We start from the raw sequence: 19,305 nt of genomic DNA, 5'->3' as shown, positions 1-19,305 counted from the left end.
TGCAGTAGTAGACTCATTATCATGGTAATCTCATCACAGAATTATACCACGCTAGGGAGTCAAGTCTAACGTATAAGTCAAATCAGCCCACACCAATGGTAGGAGCTGCAAAAGAGGGAACATGATTCATTCGCAGCAAGACCTTGTAAATAAAATAGCAGTGAATGCTTGCCTGTTCTGACAGTACCAGTGTCCAGTTCATAAAAAGCAAAACTGTACCAGCCGTTGTGTGTGCTATGAAAACCGAGATTGTAGTCCATCTATGCCTGCATGAATTCTTCTCTTGGCTGAGACATGTTCTGTGTAAGCGTGCTGTCTGTGAGATAAGCAGCGCAGGGAGGAAGCAGTATGACTCTAAACTGCTCTCAGTCAGATTTTAAGTGATCATAATGTATACATAACCAACATCACATCTGACATGTAGATTACATCTTCATTAAAGTTGGTCTGTAAGGCTGGGAAATAACTAACGGCTCTGTAGAGTGTATGTAAGATTTTTCAACTGCCGTAGGGGAGATAAGCAGTAGAAGTGCTGTATCCTCACTTCACCCTACGCCACATAGATCAAAAGAGCTGCAAATGCCTGACTGCGCAAATAGCTCAGGTGTCCAGCTTGTAAGAGATAAAACTTTGCCAGCCACAGTGGATTCTGTGTATTCCAGGAGAGATGATCCCCAGGGGGAGATCATAGCAGTTGTCCATCTGCGCACTTGAAGCTTCATCTCATGAGGTGGTACTACTGAGGAGATTGCGGTCGCAGCCTTGGGATGCCCAGAAGGGCTAACGTAAGATCTGAGCATATAAGGGTTCTGAAAGTTATCAAGGCGCAGTCCAAGTTCCCCTATGTGTAAGATGGCGTCAGAAATGCTGCAGTCAAGTGCAAGGGTTCTTTTATCAGGTAGTCGCAATATTGCCTCTTCCACTGAACAAGCAGCTCCCTCCGTTACATGCGGAATGACAGGTAAAGTGGGTATCGGAGTCTGGTATGACACCGCTGATGCAGCATTCAGTAGGGGATAAGTTGGAGCCATAAATTGAAGCTCCGGTTGCTCCTCCATGTTTACTGCAGATTCCATCGGGTAATCAGCACCACATCTAATGGCGTCTCTCAGGTCCTGAAAGTGGTACGACATGCGATGCCCTAGTTCCACGATACAGGCCCTCATTTCAGAGTAGGGTACCTCCATAGTTAGGAGTAGTGCTAATGTTCTCCGCCCGATCAGGTTACTTTGCAGAAGCGATAAAAATACAGAGATTCAGGCTGTAGTTTATACCGCGTGGCCTCACTTCATTGGTGTCGGCATGTCCTTAGGAATGATGGGTTTCTATATTAAAAATAGCATTAGGTAATACTCTGAGGACTACAGAACAGAAAAAAATAAAAGTTTCAGGGATTGTACACATATAATATTTCAGAAAAGTGCCCTCATAGTCAGGAGCTGCATGATAGCACGTCTGGTCTCAACGGCAGTTGGCTCCGCCCCCCCTACTATCTTTTTTAACTTTAATGATCCCCCAGTATTTAAATGTTCCCAATTTGCTGTTATGTTTCTATTTAAAATGCCTAAATAGAACTGTATCCTCTTTCTCATGTTCTATTGCTAAAATGAGTTCTCTAATTCGGTCTCTGAGTTTACGACTTATTTGTCCAAAGTATTTCAAACCACAGCCACAGTGTTACATATAAACAACATTCATATCAGTACATCTAATCAAATCCTGGATTTTTGTTACTTTCCCATTTTTGTCAGATTTAATCATTTTTATTTTATTGCTATGTTTGCAAGATTACAATTGTGGCAAGGGAAAAAGCCTTTTATTTCTGCTCCTTCAAGATCTCTAATACTATTCGTTCCATATTGGGTACGATATTCACTAGGACATAATATATATTTTGACGTTTTTTTGCCTTTCTATAAATAAATTTAGAATGATCATGTTATTGTCTACCAATAATGGGATCTTTTTGTAACAGGTGCCAATGTTTGTTAATTATTTTTTTGAACATTTTATGTTGTGGTGCAGTGTAATTCGCTATAAAAGGAACCTCTATCTTCTCAGTTTGATTGGAATAGTCCCTATATTTACTATTTGTTTGTTTTTTATTCTGTTTTATTAATAGTTCTTCCCTATTTATCTGTTTTACTTCTTCTATTACTGAGCTAATTTTCTTATAGTCATAACCTTTTTCTTCAAAACATCCGGCTAAGATTTTTGATTGTTCTTCAAAGCTATTTAGGCTTGAACAGTTTTTTCTGATTCTCAATATCTGTCCTTTGGGGATATTTCTGATCTAATTTTTATGATGACAGCTGCTGTAATCTATGTAGTTATTTGAATCAACTTTTTTAAAAAAGGTTTTAGTCTCAATGTTATTGTCAATTATTTCCAATTCTATATCTAAATAGCTTATGTTTTGTTTGCTGTATTTGTGTGTGAAGGACAGTCCATATTTATTATCATTTAAATCTTTGAAGAATAACTCCAGGAGTTCTATGTCTCTTCTCCATATAATAAACAGGTCATCTATATACCTTTTATAGAGCAGAAGGTTTGCACCCCATGGGGATGATTGGATTAATTCCTCCTCCACCATTCCCATGAATAGATTGGCATAACTGGGTGCGAACCTTGTGCCCATGGCTGTCCCTTTCAATTGTAAGTAGAAGATATCTTCAAATCGGAAATAATTCTTAGTTAGTATAAAATTAATACAGTCTATAATAAAATTCCCCTGAGTCTCAGTCATATTGACATTAGCTTTTATAAAATTATTAATGGCCTGTATCCCTAACTTGTGATCTATGCTGGTATATAATACATTTACGTCACACGTGACAAGTGTCATATTATCTTCCCATTTGATATCTTTAATATTGTTGAGAAAATGGGTAGAATCAGATATATAAGATGGTAACTGTTTGACATAATCTTGTAAAAAATAGTCCACGTACTGAGATAGGTTCGAAGTTATGGAATATATCCCTGAGATTATCGGACGTCCTGGGGGATTTATAGGATCTTTATGTACTTTCTGTAAAAAGTAGAATATTGGATATAATGTCTAGTCAATAGGAATGTATATTCTGAAATGTCTATCAATTTGGTTTTAATTGCATCATCAAGTTTTTCTTTTAATTGTGTATAGTAGATGTCCCCTGGGTCGTTTTTTTAAATTTTTTATACGTTATTTTATCATCTAGTAATTTATGAGCTTCTTTTAGATAATTAATGTCACTCATAATTACTGTTCCCCCTCCTTTGTCTGCCTGTTTCACTACTATATCCTTTTCTGGATTGTAAAGTTCTTAGGGCTTCTTTTTCTTTTTTATTAAGGTTCCAGTTTACACATTTAGTATTCTCAGTATTTAATTTCTCTAGGTCTATTTTTACTAATTTTTCAAAGGATTCAATAAAATTCCCTTTTTCCTGTGTTGGAAAGATCGTGGATTTTGTTTTCAATCCTGTGTGTATATATTGGTTTGTTTGATTCGTTTTCTCACTGTTTTTCAAAATTGGATTTTTTGCGAAGTATTTTTTCAAAGTAACTTTTCTAATAAATTGATTTATATGAATCAAATGTTCAAATTTGTTTAGTTTTGTTGTAGGGGCAAAAGATAAGCATTTACTGAGAACTTTTTCCTCATCTCTAGTTAGTGGAATACCACTCAGATTAAATATCCCTGTTTTTTCTATTCTTTTTTCTTTTATTAGTTGTCTATTTCGTTTATTCCTTCTCCCTCTATTCCCTCTCTTCTTCTTTTCCCCTTGGGGGGTTCGTTGGATCTTTCGTAGCCTCTTTCTAAAAAATCCTTTGAAGTACTTGGTGTGCTATAAGATTTTTCTTTAACATCTGGTTCCTCCCTAAGTTCAGTCAGGCATTCATATCTATTGCTTATTTTAACTCCACATTCTTGCCTATCATAATCCTCTTTTTTCTTATTTCTCAGTTCTGTTCTATCATTTCTGTTTTTCTGATAGCCTTCATTTCTTTCTCTATCATACCATCCTCTATTCTCATATCTGTTTCTTCCATCATAGTCTCCTCGATGGTTAGAGTAATTTCTATTATATCTTTCTTGTCTGTCATTTCTAAAGCTCCTGTCAGAATTATAATTCTGATATTGTCTATGGTAGTAGTTCCTTCTATAATTTTCATTCCTCCCATATGTGTTCTCTTTGTAGTAGTTACTATTGGTATATCTATTGTATTTGTATGGTCTATATTGTCTATATTCCTCATTTCTGTTATTTCTAAACTGCTTATTTTTAACAACATTTGGTCGATAATTTGTATGTTCATTATTATAATTAGGTCTTGGTTCTCTGAGAAGATTAAATGTGTAAACTGGAACCTTAATAAAAAAGAAAAAGAATCCCTAAGAACTTTACAATCCAGAAAGGATATAGTAGTGAAACAGGCAGACAAAAGGAGGGGGAACAGTAATTATGAGTAACATTAATTATCTAAAAGAAGCTCATAAATTACTAGATGATAAAATAACTTATAAAAAATTAAAAAAAAAAACGACCCAGGGGACATCTACTATACACAATTAAAAGAAAAACTTGATGATGCAATTAAAACCAAATTGATAGACATTTCAGAATATACATTCCTATTGACTAGACATTATATCCAATATTCTACTTTTTACAGAAAGTACATAAAGATCCTATAAATCCCCCAGGACGTCCGATAATCTCAGGGATAGATTCCATAACTTCGAACCTATCTCAGTACATGGACTTTTTTTTACAAGATTATGTTAAACAGTTACCATCTTATCTATCAGATTCTACCCATTTTCTCAACAGTATTAAAGATATCCAATGGGAAGATAATATGACACTTGTCACGTGTGACGTAAATGCATTATATACCAGCATAGATCACAAGTTAGGGATACAGGCCATTAATAATTTTATAAAAGCTAATGTCAATATGACTGAGACTCAGGGGAATTTTATTATAGACTGTATTAATTTTATACTAACTAAGAATTATTTCGGATTTGAAGATATCTTCTACTTACAATTGAAAGGGACAGCCATGGGCACAAGGTTCACACCCAGTTATGCCAATCTATTCATGGGAATAGTGGAGGAGGAATTAATCCAATCATCCCCATGGGGTGCGAACCTTCTGCTCTATAAAAGGTATATAGATGACCTGTTTATTATATGGAGAGGAGACATAGAACTCCTGGAGTTATTCTTCAAAGATTTAAATGATAATAAATATGGACTGTCCTTCATACACGAATACAGCAAACAAAACATAAGCTATTTAGATATAGAATTGGAAATAATTGACAATAACATTGAGACTAAAACCTTTTTTAAAAAAGTCGATTCAAATAACTACATAGATTACAACAGCTGTCATCATAAAAAGTGGATCAGAAATATCCCCAAAGGACAGATATTGAAAATCAGAAAAAACTGTTCAAGCCTAAATAGCTTTGAAGAACAATCAAAAATCTTAGCCGGACGTTTTGAATAAAAACGTTATGACCATAAGAAAATTAGCTCGGTAATAGAAGAAGTAAAACATATAAATAGGAAAGAACTATTAATAAAACAGAATAAAAAACAAATAGTAAATATAGGGACTATTCCAATCAAACTGAGAAGATAGAGGTTCCTTTTATAACAAATTACTCTGCACAACATAAAATTTTCAAAAAAATAATTAACAAACATTGGCACCTGTTACAAAAAGATCCCATTATTGGTAGACACTTACATGATCGTCCTAGATTTATTTATAGAAAGGCAAAAAACTTCAAAAATATATTATGTCCTAGTGAATATCGTACCCAATATGGAACTAATAGTATTAGAGATCTTGAAGGAGCAGAAATAAAAGGCTTTTTCCCTTGCCACAATTGTAAATCTTGCAAACATAGCAATAAAATAAAAATGATTAAATCTGACAAAAATGGGAAAGTAACAAAAATCCAGGATTTGATTAGATGTACTGATATGAATGTTGTTTATATGATACAGTGTGACTCTGGTTTGAAATATTTTGGAAAACAAGCCGTAAACTCAGAGACCGAATTAGAGAACACATTTTAGCAATAGAACATGAGAAAGAGGATACAGTTCTATATAGGCATTTTAAAGAGAAACATAACAGCAAATTGGGAACATTTAAATACTGGGGGATCATTAAAGTTAAAAAAGATAGTAGGAGGGGTAATTTGGAACAAAAACTTTTAAAGAAAGAGGCAGAATTCATATATAATTTCAGTACTCTATACCCAAGAGGTTTGAACAGCGAATTTGATCTTAATAGTTTAATATAAAAAAAGGAGATCCCCAAATAGTACATTTTATTAAGAATATGAATAGTTAATGTGTTCAAAATAATTATTTTTCAAAGTCATTGGTATCATTTTTAAACAATATAGAAAAAAATTGCCACCATTTGAATATATACAAAATCCCATTCCCAAATATATACAAAAATTCTTAAATATATCAAAAGTTCATTATCTTGAGAAAGTGAAATCAAAGATTTATAAAGACTTGTAAGGTGAATACTTGGGTATGATAGGATTTAGAATCAGCACAATTTTAGTGTAAAATTAATAATATCTTTATAATATCTTATCCAGAATCCCATCACTAAATTGTTAAGTATTATTATATACATAGCAATCAGAATGAGTATAACCTCACACCACTAATAATATTTTATAGTGACCAAATTAGAATATATAACATCATATAATACTCATGTCTATTTGGTCTAAGTTACGTAACTACATTAACAATATCTCACATTTATACAAAACTATTGAAATTAGTTCTTGCAACATTTATGCACCTAATCTAGAAGGGATAACAATGTTTTAAATAAACAATGTGTAACCTAATATGTAATCGATAGGGAATCTATAAAAAGCATATATGGGGCACATTAGAACCCCCTCTTTATGTATTAAATGGCAATCTGTTTTGTAAAAAGTAACAGATTTTGCAATAATTTACCTTACTACTCAGAATCTGATATTAATTGTTAAGAATATGCATAGGCCCACTATATACATAATATATGACATAGGTTTATGATTAGGTTGATAATTGAGGGATACAAGAAAACACAGAGAAAGGAAACAAAAAGACTGATTTGAGAATGTTTATGTGTATAAAGAAAACAGGATGTTTCACATATGAGATGGCACTGAAGGAGTTACATGGAAGATCACATGATCTAGGATTTCTGGACTAAAAGGGTTTAAAAGGATATCATAGAGAGCTGAAGGGTATCTTGAGAAAGGCTTTGTGGAAGCCGATATGCGTCGATCCAACCTAACAGCTCATAATATTACTTTTTGTTCCGGAACCCAGGACCGCTGCATCTATTCCTGCGGTTTGAAATAAAGAAACCGAGGTTAATAGAGGAATAGCGAGAGGAGCCGTGAGAAGGTTTCACCGAGGAATCTAGTGCGCACTGTTAATTAAAAAAAAGACCTCACATCATTCGTCCACACATGTGACCTCACAACTGATCAACTAACAGTTTGAATGCCAATGGAGAGGAGAGAGGCAGTAAAAAGATATAAACCAAAGGTACTGTGACCAAATTTGTTTTCTGGATTGCTAAAAAGAATTTATTAACAGCAAGAATAGAGATATAATCTTCAGACACCATTTTTGACTGACTTAAAAACATGGAAAGAAAACCTAAGTTGAAACATTGTTTCCTAATGTAGTAATTACTATTGTGAATACATTTGTAGCAAACATCTAAACTACCTAATTTTTTGAGCGCATATCCTATACAACGTACCTGGACTTGGAGCCGCTCATTCAATTTCACTATTGTATCCTAATCTCAACCCAGCTATTTCTCAACTCAGCTTTTTAATGTATAATATTTATCACTTGGCATTTTTTTAAGTTGTTTTATAAGGTGTTTTTATCAGCTAATGTAAGCGCTTATGAATTTCATAGAATATATAACACCGGTGTTATTTTAATCAATTATATAGGTTCAGTAACGTATTGAATTAACTTTTTGTATTTTATGCTCAAATAAATTAGATATATATTTGGAATTATTTGTGTTTTTGCTATTGTTTATCCTATGAAGTTCCTTATTACTCTGAGTTTTTAGCCTGCTGGTATCAAATTTTGATTCACTATTAATCATTTTTATAAATTTAGCTTTAAGAACTGTGCATTTTATACCTCTTTATTAATTGGTTATACACCTAGGTAGATATAAGTAGATTTAGGTCTAAATAAAAAAAACACTTGCATTTATTAAATTCACGTTTGTCAACGCTAAGAAAAATCACATATTAATCACTCACAAGACTTAACACTACATGAGAAATTTTATATATACTTGCATTTATTAAATCCACATTTGTCAACGTTAAGAAAATCACATATTTATCACTCACAGGACCTAACACTATATGAAGAATTTAAAACAGTAAAAGGAAAAATCTTTTTTTAATTTATTTAGGAATCCTATTAATTAAGAAATATTTAAATACAAACTAGTAGGGGGCGGAGCCGACTGCCAATATGGACGGTCGCAAGTAGGAGAAGCTCCGTGCAACAGCTCATGTTAGGAGAAAGAAATAGTATGTAGCTGAAATTCTTTTTGCCATCAGACGACTGCTAACCCCTCATAAGCAACACCGCTGTGGCCAGAAACCCGTTTGACAGCGGAATCAAGCACCGGAGCTGTACTGATACTGCGGCATTACACAGGCCGCATTGGAGCCGAGAGCCTTGGCGGACTGGCACGGAACTTAGACCCGGATCGTGAGAGCCCTGTCTTGTGCAGCAAGGGGAGAATCGTAAGTGGCGACATAACACACAAGCAGCGCAATACCTTCCTGCACACACCCGGGTGCCTGGAAGCTAACCGCGCCATCTTCCCTTCCTCTCCCTAGCATATTAGGCCGCAGCATCATAAATTTCAAGCGCAGGAACAGCGCAAATACACCAAGAGGGGGTGCAGGTCTGGGGCTAGAGGGACAACAGGGCTCTGCATAACAAGTATAGTTTTCAAAAGGACATTTATAGCAATCTGTGGAGGGCAGGAGACAAGAAAGACAAGACAACTCAAGCACCCACGTGGCCACACACGATAACAAAGCCACACACAGTTACACGAAGAACCGCAGCAAGGACAGCTCTTAGCTCAGAGAGGTGGCTATACTGCAAGAAACTATATGTGACAAAACATGACAACAAAAAGACAGGCGAGAGTGGACAAGACAGCTAAACTTAACACGAACGCTGCTACTAAGTTAAATACCTACTTTAAAGCATTAAGTACCTCACAGCACTCTGACATTGATCCAGAGGGAGAAGCAGAAGAAATGTTAAACACACCATCTCCTCCAGCCGCTACGGCAGAGAAAAATGCCCCATTGACCAAAGCAGACTTGGAGACCTTGCCAACCAAAGATGACTTTAACACCTTATTGCACCAAGTGGCAAAAATAGTGAAAGATGGTTTGGCAGAGGTTAAGAAGGATTTGGCGGAGATGGGTGAGAGGATAGAGTACATAGAGGAACAGGTTAATGACACTAACAACACTATAGATGGACATTCTCGTTGTCTCTCAATTCAGGAAATTCAAATTCAGCAACTTAAGAGCCAACTAGAAGATTTAGACAACAGGGGAAGGAGGCATAACCTAAGAATCAGAGGCATTCCAGAGTCCATCACATCTGACCTCATCCCCCAATATCTGCAAAGGCTTTTTCAGCACCTAACTAAAGATACCACATCGCCTCCATATCAACTGGACAGGGCACACAGGGCACTGAGGCCCAAGCCGAGGGAAACCGAGCCTCCACGAGATATCATTATGATATTTCACCAATACCAGGATAAGGAGCTGGTAGCACAAGTGGCGAGAAAGATGTCACCTCTGACCTTTGAAGAGCACGTTCTCCAGATTTATGCGGACTTAAGCCCGATTACTTTGAATAACAGCAAAGAAGCTAGATATCTTACAGACCACCTACGTGAGCAGGAAATACAATACAGGTGGGGATTTCCCTTCTGTTTGAAGGTCAATAAAGGAAATAACACCGTTACTTACAAGTCACCGGATGATCTAGAGGAGTTCTGCAGGCTACTTGAGATTCCTTTACCCACTCTGCCATCTCTGCACAGCAATGACTCTAAAGGGAACAACAGACCACTGGATAAGCAACTCCCTCAGAGACCTCATTGTCAGAAAGTCAACCGAAAAAGGCAAAGAAACCAGACCCCAGCTGCTACTTCCAAAATCAGGGAAGATGAGATTACATGAAACATCATCAAAAGAAGTAAAAGAACTCTATAAAAGACATTAAAAGAGAGTCCATTCTCCATTGATACGATAAGTTACATAAATGAAGTGCTCCAGCACCTGCTGGAATTTTATTTGTGGTTAGTGATGGTTGTTTTTAATGTTTCTATTTGTTATGTTCTTTTATACCCTAATACAAATATGCAGGGCTCGTTAGACTTACTGGACTTAATAGGCATACATACATAAATCTGTTACCAGATAGCCATCTCCAAGGTGAGCTACAATAGTGATTTAGTTACTATTCACCCCCCAAGTAGTCCAGACACTACAGTGTCTGATTACTACAGGTTGTTAATTGTTAGTTCTAAGTTTTCTGTTAATGTGTTAATGTTTATATTTGTTCTTGTTATTTTGTTTTCAAGAAGTCAGCTACAAGCATACCAACAGCACCACTTGTGTTCACCCACCACTCAAATTCACATGGGTTTGAGATATCCTGCTGAAAGCCAGCTAAGAAGCAGAGTGAGCGGGGGTAAGTGTCCTTTGTATATCTGGGGGGGGGGGGGCTGAGCATTTTCACCATACACCAGATGTTAACACGCTATTTCAACAGTGTAGATTCCCCAAACCATATATATCATGGCTAGCAATCCATTAGTGTTTTTGTCTCAGAATTGCAGAGGCCTCAACTCTCCCACGAAGAGGTCTATAGCACTAAACCACTTCAGTAAACTTAAAGGGGACATAGTCTTCGTGCAGGAGACTCACTTCCTAAGAAACAACACGCCCAAGTTCTCTTCCCAAGACTACCCGGTGGGCTTCTTTCACTCCAACCTACATAGAAAGGTCGCAGGTGTGGGAATACTGTTTCATAAAAATGTGCCCTTTCAGCTATCCGACAAACATGAGGATTTAGAGGGAAGACTTCTTATACTGCAGGGCTCTAAATTTGATACATTAGTTACACTGGTATGCGTATATGCTCCAAACACGAAACAGGATAAGTTTATTAGAAAGATTAGTGATAGAATACTTGAGATCAAAAAGGGAGTGCTGGTAGTTGGTGGTGATCTCAATGTGACACTTGATCCAGGTTTGGACTGTTCCGCTTCTAGAGTACGCGGCACCTCCAGTACCGGTAGCAGTGTTAAAGATAGCCTTAGGCTGATGACAGTGGTAGATGTTTGGAGGTTGCAACACGCACGCTCCAGAAATTATACCTTTTTTCCCATGCACAGAAATCATTCTCACGAATCGATTATATACTGTTGGACCATCACTACATTTCCCTGGTATCCCATACAGAGATTCTACCAACAGCTTGGACAGATCATGCAACAGTCACACTAGAGATAGGTTGGCCAACGAGACCCCAGAGACACTCACAGTGGAGACTGGATGACTCACTACTTCACGACCCAGACATTGTGCTAGACATTAAACAAAAATTAGAGGAATACTTCAGACATAACCTACACTCGGTAGACAGCAAGGGAATCTTATGGGACGCCCATAAGGCGGTAATAAGAGGTAATTTCATATATCATAGTATAAGGCTGAGAAAAGCTCATGACCAGACATATAAAAAGCTCTCTTCAGATCTTTATCAGGCGGAATTGGCACACAAACAGACTCCTACCAACAAACGGTCCCTTAATAAACTTACGGAAGCAAGGCTAGAATTAAACGCTTATCTTGTAAAAGCTGCTCACAGGAAGGCATTGTTTTTAAGAAAGATTTACTTTCAGGGGGGAAATAGAGCAGGAGCCCTATTAGCGAAAGCTTTGAAGAAAAAGACAGCCAAGAATCATATTTTTAATATAAAAGATAACATGGGCAATATAAAACACGATAGTCAAGAGATAGCCGAAATCTTCAGAGACTTTTATGACCAAATATACAATCTATCCAGGTCCATTTCCCCTCCAGATGAAAAAGATATTGCAGGTTACCTGGAGACTTTAGACCTCCCACAATTAAATGATCAACAGAAATCCACGCTGGAAGAACCAATCACAGCGCAAGAAATTCTGAAGGCTATACACTCATTGCCTATAGGTAAAAGCCCAGGCCCTGATGGCCTTACAAATAAATATTATAAGACCTTTAGCGAATTACTAGTGCCCCACTTGCTATCCCTATTTGGAGCCCTAGATGGATTTGAGCAGTTAACCACCTCAACTAAAGAGGCGCATATCGCGGTAATCCCTAAATTAGAAAACTTATCAGATTCCCCCTCTATATTCCGACCGATCTCGCTTTTAAATACAGATCTAAAAATGTATGCAAAGATATTAGCAACCAGGATTAGTCCTCTCCTTCCAACATTGGTACATACTGACCAAGTAGGATTTGTCCCTGGAAGGGAGGCCAGGGATAATACTATCAGAGCCCTGCAGTTGATTGAGTATGCTAAGTTAAAGGGAATAGGTTCCATATTATTAACATCAGACGCGGAAAAGGCTTTTAACTGCCTTAATTGGTCTTTCCTTTTTGCCACCTTAAAGAAATTTGGTTTTGGAGATTTGGCCATTAAGAGAATACAATCTCTGTATGTCAGACCCACGGCAAGAATAAAATTGAATGGCGTACTGTCAGACGCCTTCCAGATAGGGAATGGTACAAGACAGGGGTGTCCCCTGTCCCCCCTTCTATTTGTACTGGTGATTGAAACATTGGCGGCACGCATAAGACAGAACGAGCAGATAAGGGGCATACCTCTAGGGCCAAATGATTACAAAGTTTCGCTATACGCGGACGACGTACTGTTGTCTCTTTCCTCCCCGTCCACATCCTTACCCGCAGTGTCTGAGGAGTTTAGGGAGTTCGGGAGACTTTCATACTTCTCGATCAATCATCAAAAGTCAGAGATACTGAATGTAAACCTGCCGAGGGCAGAACTCGAGGCTTTGATGGAAAACTGTCCTTACCAACTCCAGCCTAGGGCTATTAAATACTTAAGTATTAGACTTACCCCAACAATAATTTACTCTTCAACCTAAATTACACGTTGCTATATAATACTACACAGACTGATTTGAGAGGGTGGGCTCAGAAACCTTTCTCCTGGTGGGGCAGGATACAAACCTTAAAAATGACAACTCTCCCGAGAATTTTATATATTATGCAAGCACTCCCAATCCAGGTTCCAAACAGCTTTATTAGAAGCCTACAGGTAATGCTGAATAGATACGTATGGGGTTCGGTGAAGCCTAGGGTTAACCGGAACACACTCTATAGAACACTTGCTAATGGAGGAGTTGGTCTCCCTTGCTTGGAGACATACTATAAGGCCGTCAGTATACAAAGGATACTGGATTGGCATAGGAATGCTTCCGTGAAAGCTTGGATAACTATCGACTCCCACATCCTAAAAATTCCCCAGGTGGGAGCCCTGTGTTGGATCCCTAAATAACATAGACCGGAAGTAGCCTGTTCGTGCAAAATCTACACCTCAGTGTTCACAGTCTGGGATGAGATATTGAAATTGCAGCCTTACATATCCACGTTGTGGTCGCCATTAACTCCGGTCTCCCCGAATGCGGAATTCGTGGGAGGGTTGGAGTATAGACAGACTGATAATCTGCCAAAAGAGTTTGGTTATACTGTGCCAATTCATTCAATTTTAAATGGACAGAGGGTGAAAGCAAGGCTAGAGCTAGGTGGCATACTAAATGGGGCTTTCACAAATTGGTTAAAGTATAGACAACTTCAACACTTGGTAGACACATCTAAACATAAATCTGACTGGACGAGACCTCTGACACGTTTTGAAGGTATTTGCAGCTCCCAGGGCCCCCTTAGGCACACTCTATCACTGGCAAAATCTATACTAACAGCACACAACAGCTTATCACGGCCGACATATACATACAAATGGCAACAGGACCTAAACATAGAACTTAGTGATAAGGAATGGAACCGTATTTATTCTCTTGTTAAAAAATCCTCATCATCAACGAAGATGTTAGAGCTCAATTTTAAAGTACTATCTAGGTGGTATTTGACCCCCTCATGTCTAAAAAGTATATACCCACTCTCGTCCGACATTTGTTGGAGAGGGTGTAAACAGAGAGGATCAATGTCACACATGTGGTGGAGCTGCCCTATAATCAAGCCCCTATGGCAGGAAATTGAAACCTTCTTAAAACACTTATTAGGTGATGCATTTGAGTTGACACCTGAAATGGCCCTCTTGAATGCTCTCCCCAAAAACATGTGTCAACTCAGACAAAGAGTGTTACAGTTCGCCCTGAATTCGGCTAAGTCCTTAATAGCCAGTAAATGGAAAAACCCAGTGTCGCCTACAATTAGTGAATGGCTGAAACACGTAGAAAACACCCTCCAACTGGAGGAATACGGTTACTTTAAAACACAGAGAAAGGAGGTCTTTCTGGATATAAAACTATACTGGGATCTGACAAAATCCCGGTTCTCACAAGCCCGGTCTGCTCAGCCCTCCCCGGCCCTGGTTTTGGACACTGGCCCTAGATAAAGTAGTTAGGAATGAGAAAGTTGTGATGAGTTGGGTTAATAACTGATACAAATATTTGTGAAAATCTCTCATTTACCCCAAATCTCAATTTGAAAATTGACTTCTGTAAAGTTGAATTTGTTTTTGTTCATTTTGTGTTTTTGTTTTTCTGTTTTATTTAAGTACTAACATGTGCACTCAAGAAGCAAGACTGTATGTATAACAATGAAACTTAATAAAACTTTTTTGAAAATTAAATACACACTAGTAAGTGACACATTTTTTTTTTAAATACCAGATTGCTTGTAGCGCCCCTTTCTTACTTTTTCTAGTTTACCAGTATGCTTACTTTTATCTATATAATATATATAATAATGATATCATTTCAAATTACCTATTTCCAACTATAAGGAAAATAATTTTGTATGGGTATATTACTGGCAAAACAGGAAAATAAACAGACTTAATTAAAAACATTGACTAATCAAATAGATTTACTTGAAAAATTCCATACATACTGGTCTATGAATACCTATTACTAAATCTCTTTAAAAGTCTAGGTCTCTGTGCTTACAATACTTAAATTCTTTTGACATTGTTTCCAAATGTAGTACAAAAAAAACATGTAGCAGTTGAACAAATAAGAACACTCAACCATGCAAGGCCAAATATCATTGTGTCTAAAGAAGAAAAATTACAAACGTATAGGAGCACATGACGACATCTCTCCAGAATATCCTTGTATTGGTAGTCAGGGGGCAGCCATAAATCCAGTCAACATTATGTTTTTTAATATATTCAAGAAGCCTTATTTTTTTATTTACATTAATTATGTATAATCTCTATGCATCAGAACAGAGTTAATTGTTGCATAACTAGACTGCGTTTTCAAATGACTGAATATTAATAATGTCATACAATAATATGCCTGCTTAAAAACACTTCAACTAGGACACAACATTACAGTGCAAAGCTTAAAGAACACACAAAGTTACAGGGCAAAGCTTAAAGAACATAGGCAAAATTAAAGAAAAGAAGGTTCAGTTAATTTAGCTGTATACTAAAGTAGACAACTCGATATATATATATATATATATATATATATATATATATATATATATATATATATATATATATATATATATATTCTGACTTCTATTGGAAACATTTTAAAAAGTAACAGAAACCTTTAACATAGAAGTAAAAACATTTGAATTTAAACAAACTACTCTTTCAAAGAGTCATTCAGATATTGTGTTTGAAGGGAAAAAAATGAAACGTTTTCTCACAGTATATACAAGGTTTGAAGTAAGAAAAAGAGGGTAGTTTTTTCTACCAAAATGAAATAAACACATTAAAAGAGAGAAGCCTCCTCTTTCAAATTCTTTCAAATTAGAAGTTTTATAATCTTTTACATCTAATGTGGTTAGAATATAACAAACAGCTACAGAACATCCAGAAACTATGCTAAAATAAAATGAGAAGATGAGCTAGGAATTTGCATAAATATCACTCAGACCAGTGTAAACTAGACTTAAATCACTAATAGAATGATATATTAAGAGCAAATATTAGCCTTAGAATAATATATACATGCATTTTTTAAAATGCTATTAGTTGTTTAAATATTGAAAAATTAAGGATAACATTCTAATGTTCATAATGCAGTGGGCACCGCCATATTGTAATTTAGGTTTATTTTTAGGCTAAATTCAATTTTCTGCTAAGGCCATTTATAGATGGCTTACTAGAGAAGGCAACCAATGGCTGTGTGGATTACAGCTGTGTCTGCACTCATACTTTTAGCAGGAATTTGGGAAGCCTGCAATATTCAGAATTAAATTACAGGAAAAGGGAACAAAATAAACAAAGTATGTTACAAAGTTGTTTTACTACATACAATTACATATGTTATATTAATATCTGAAAGTGTTTAATGTCCCTTAAGAATTACTACTCCCTAAAAAAGAGCAGGTAATATTTCAATGTACTACATTGTGGTCTGACATTGTATTCCTCTGTACAATATTTTCTTCACAAATTATTGAAAATGCCTTACTATGTCTAACATCTTCTAAAATGCTACACCTCTCCTGACTTACTTGTTAGGTAACTTTTTAAAACAAATCATTATTTTTTTGTTAAGAACCTTGATTTTATAATCTCTGAGTGGCTTCTGAATCATTTGAGAAATAGAGCCCTTAAACTGTAATCAATATTACAGAACAGATTCTCTAAAGATGAGTAAAGTGAAATTATTACCTCTTTTGTTTTGCCATTAATACATCCATTTTGTGCAGCCAATTTTTAGGAAAAAAAATTCAAAAGTCATCAATGTTGCCACCAGTAACATACAATTACTTACATAGTTCACTTATTCATGGTTTTATTTTCTATTTGAAATGTTTAGTTTCTCACTTTGTAAATAAAGTTAAGCTAAATTAATTTTTCTAGTTTTCAAATGTAACCCCTCCAGTAATGATTATCCTATTAAACAATTTTGTGAATGCAGCAGAGACATAATTGTCCTTTTTCTCTTTTAATGCACATCATTTACCGTATATTTTAAGCTTTAGTTTCTATCAATCTATCTATCATATCTCTCTCTGCATGTCTGTCTATCTATCTATCTATAAATCATCTATCTGTCTGTCTGTTGGCTCACAGTATTTTCTTACTTTTCTGAAAACAATGATAATTATGGAATCATTGGAACATGAACTTGAGTGGTAAAACAAGTCTTTACTAAACAAAGGGCCAGATTACGAGTGGATCTGTATTTATTGCTCCCGCTCTCTCGCTAACTCCACTAGAAGTAAGCTTTCTGCGGATGTCAGGTAGCGCTCATATTACAAGTTAAAAGTAAATGTTTTTTGCTTACGTGCTAACCCAATGTGCACAAAAAGTCGAAGTTTCAGTATCTTGTCTGCGTTAACGTATTCCCCCATAGAAGTGCCCAAAATCCATTTGCATATTCTCAAGTGCGCTTACCCAACATGAAAATATTAATATTTTCACATTCCAATGTTCTTCACATAAATATCTTCTAATTTTTAACAAATACAGAATTCTGCATAAATCTGATGGTATTTTGATTAAAATAATAATAATAATAATAATAATAATAATAATAATAATAATAATATATATATATATATATATATATATATATATTATTATTACATATATATATATAGGAATATATACTTATAAATAAATAGAACATATTCTGCTATGTGCAGAACATTGGAATGTGAAATATTTACAACAAATGCATAGTTAAAACCTTTATTAAATAGGAATATTGCATAAACATGCTTTTATTTACATGTTTTCAACTACTTGACTGCAAAGGGCTCCAATGCACTTTATAAGTTTATATGTGTGTATATGTCTGTAAATGCATATATACACATATAAATACCTAAAAATACATATGTACACACATGTAAACACACACACACACACACACACACATATATATATATATATATATATATATATATATATATATATATATATATATATATAAATGATGTATTATTTTTAAGTTTCATGTCCTGAATAATGCCCAAAAGTTGTGAAAGTTTTTAGTCTGTTTTCCTCCCAGTTATCTTATCTGTAATGAGACACCTATATGTCTTTTCTATTATTACATGAAGTGTTCTAAGAGGTGGCAAATGAAGACTACAGTTGATATTGATGTTCCCATAGTGTAAACAAATTGATACATTTTTTAAAAAAATACTTCTCTTCATAAATGGCCTAAAACATGTTTGAAGTTGCTCCTGGTTCAGTTATACACTAGTGATGATCATGCATCTTTCTCAACATATAAATTATGGTTGATTTACTATGGGGATACTTATTCAGATATGTAAGATTTGTGCTGCTACCCAAAGGAGCCATTCTTAGTTTCAGAAATGTGGGCCAAATAATAAAACATGTCAAAAACGTGGCTATTAATGGGATCTGAAGTTTAAGTAAAGTGCAAGTAGAGAATACAATTATGTATAAATGGCATGAAAAAGCAGTAAAACACAGAAACATGCTTATTCTATATAAAGGAGGAAAAAGTAGGGAGAAAAAACTTGAGTATTTTTTTAGATCACAATCACACTTTAGCTAGAATATGTTATGTAATATGCACTGTGTTACAAAACAGGTAGTCAATTAGTCAATATAGGGATACAAGCAAACAATGGCTTCAAAAAAACTGTGATGTCCATAAGACTTTATGGAGTCAACATTTAAAAACAAAATTATAGACAGACTATATAAGGCTTCTTTTATGCTAAACAATCTCTCTAAATCTGATATATATATATATATATATATATATATATATATATATATATATATATATATATATATATATATATATATAGATATATATATATATATATATATATATATAGATATATATAGATATATTTGACAGAACTATCAAAGATTTCACTTTCGAATAATACATGGAGATATATATTAGTATGGTAGATCTGTTCTTTATTTTTCCAATGTTAACAAAGAAAAGGCTATTGTAATTAT

The sequence above is a fragment of the Bombina bombina genome, chromosome 4 (genome assembly GCF_027579735.1).
Source record: "Bombina bombina isolate aBomBom1 chromosome 4, aBomBom1.pri, whole genome shotgun sequence".
In the NCBI taxonomy this organism is placed as follows: Eukaryota; Metazoa; Chordata; class Amphibia; order Anura; family Bombinatoridae; genus Bombina; species Bombina bombina.
This window is presented reverse-complemented; position numbering follows the sequence as displayed.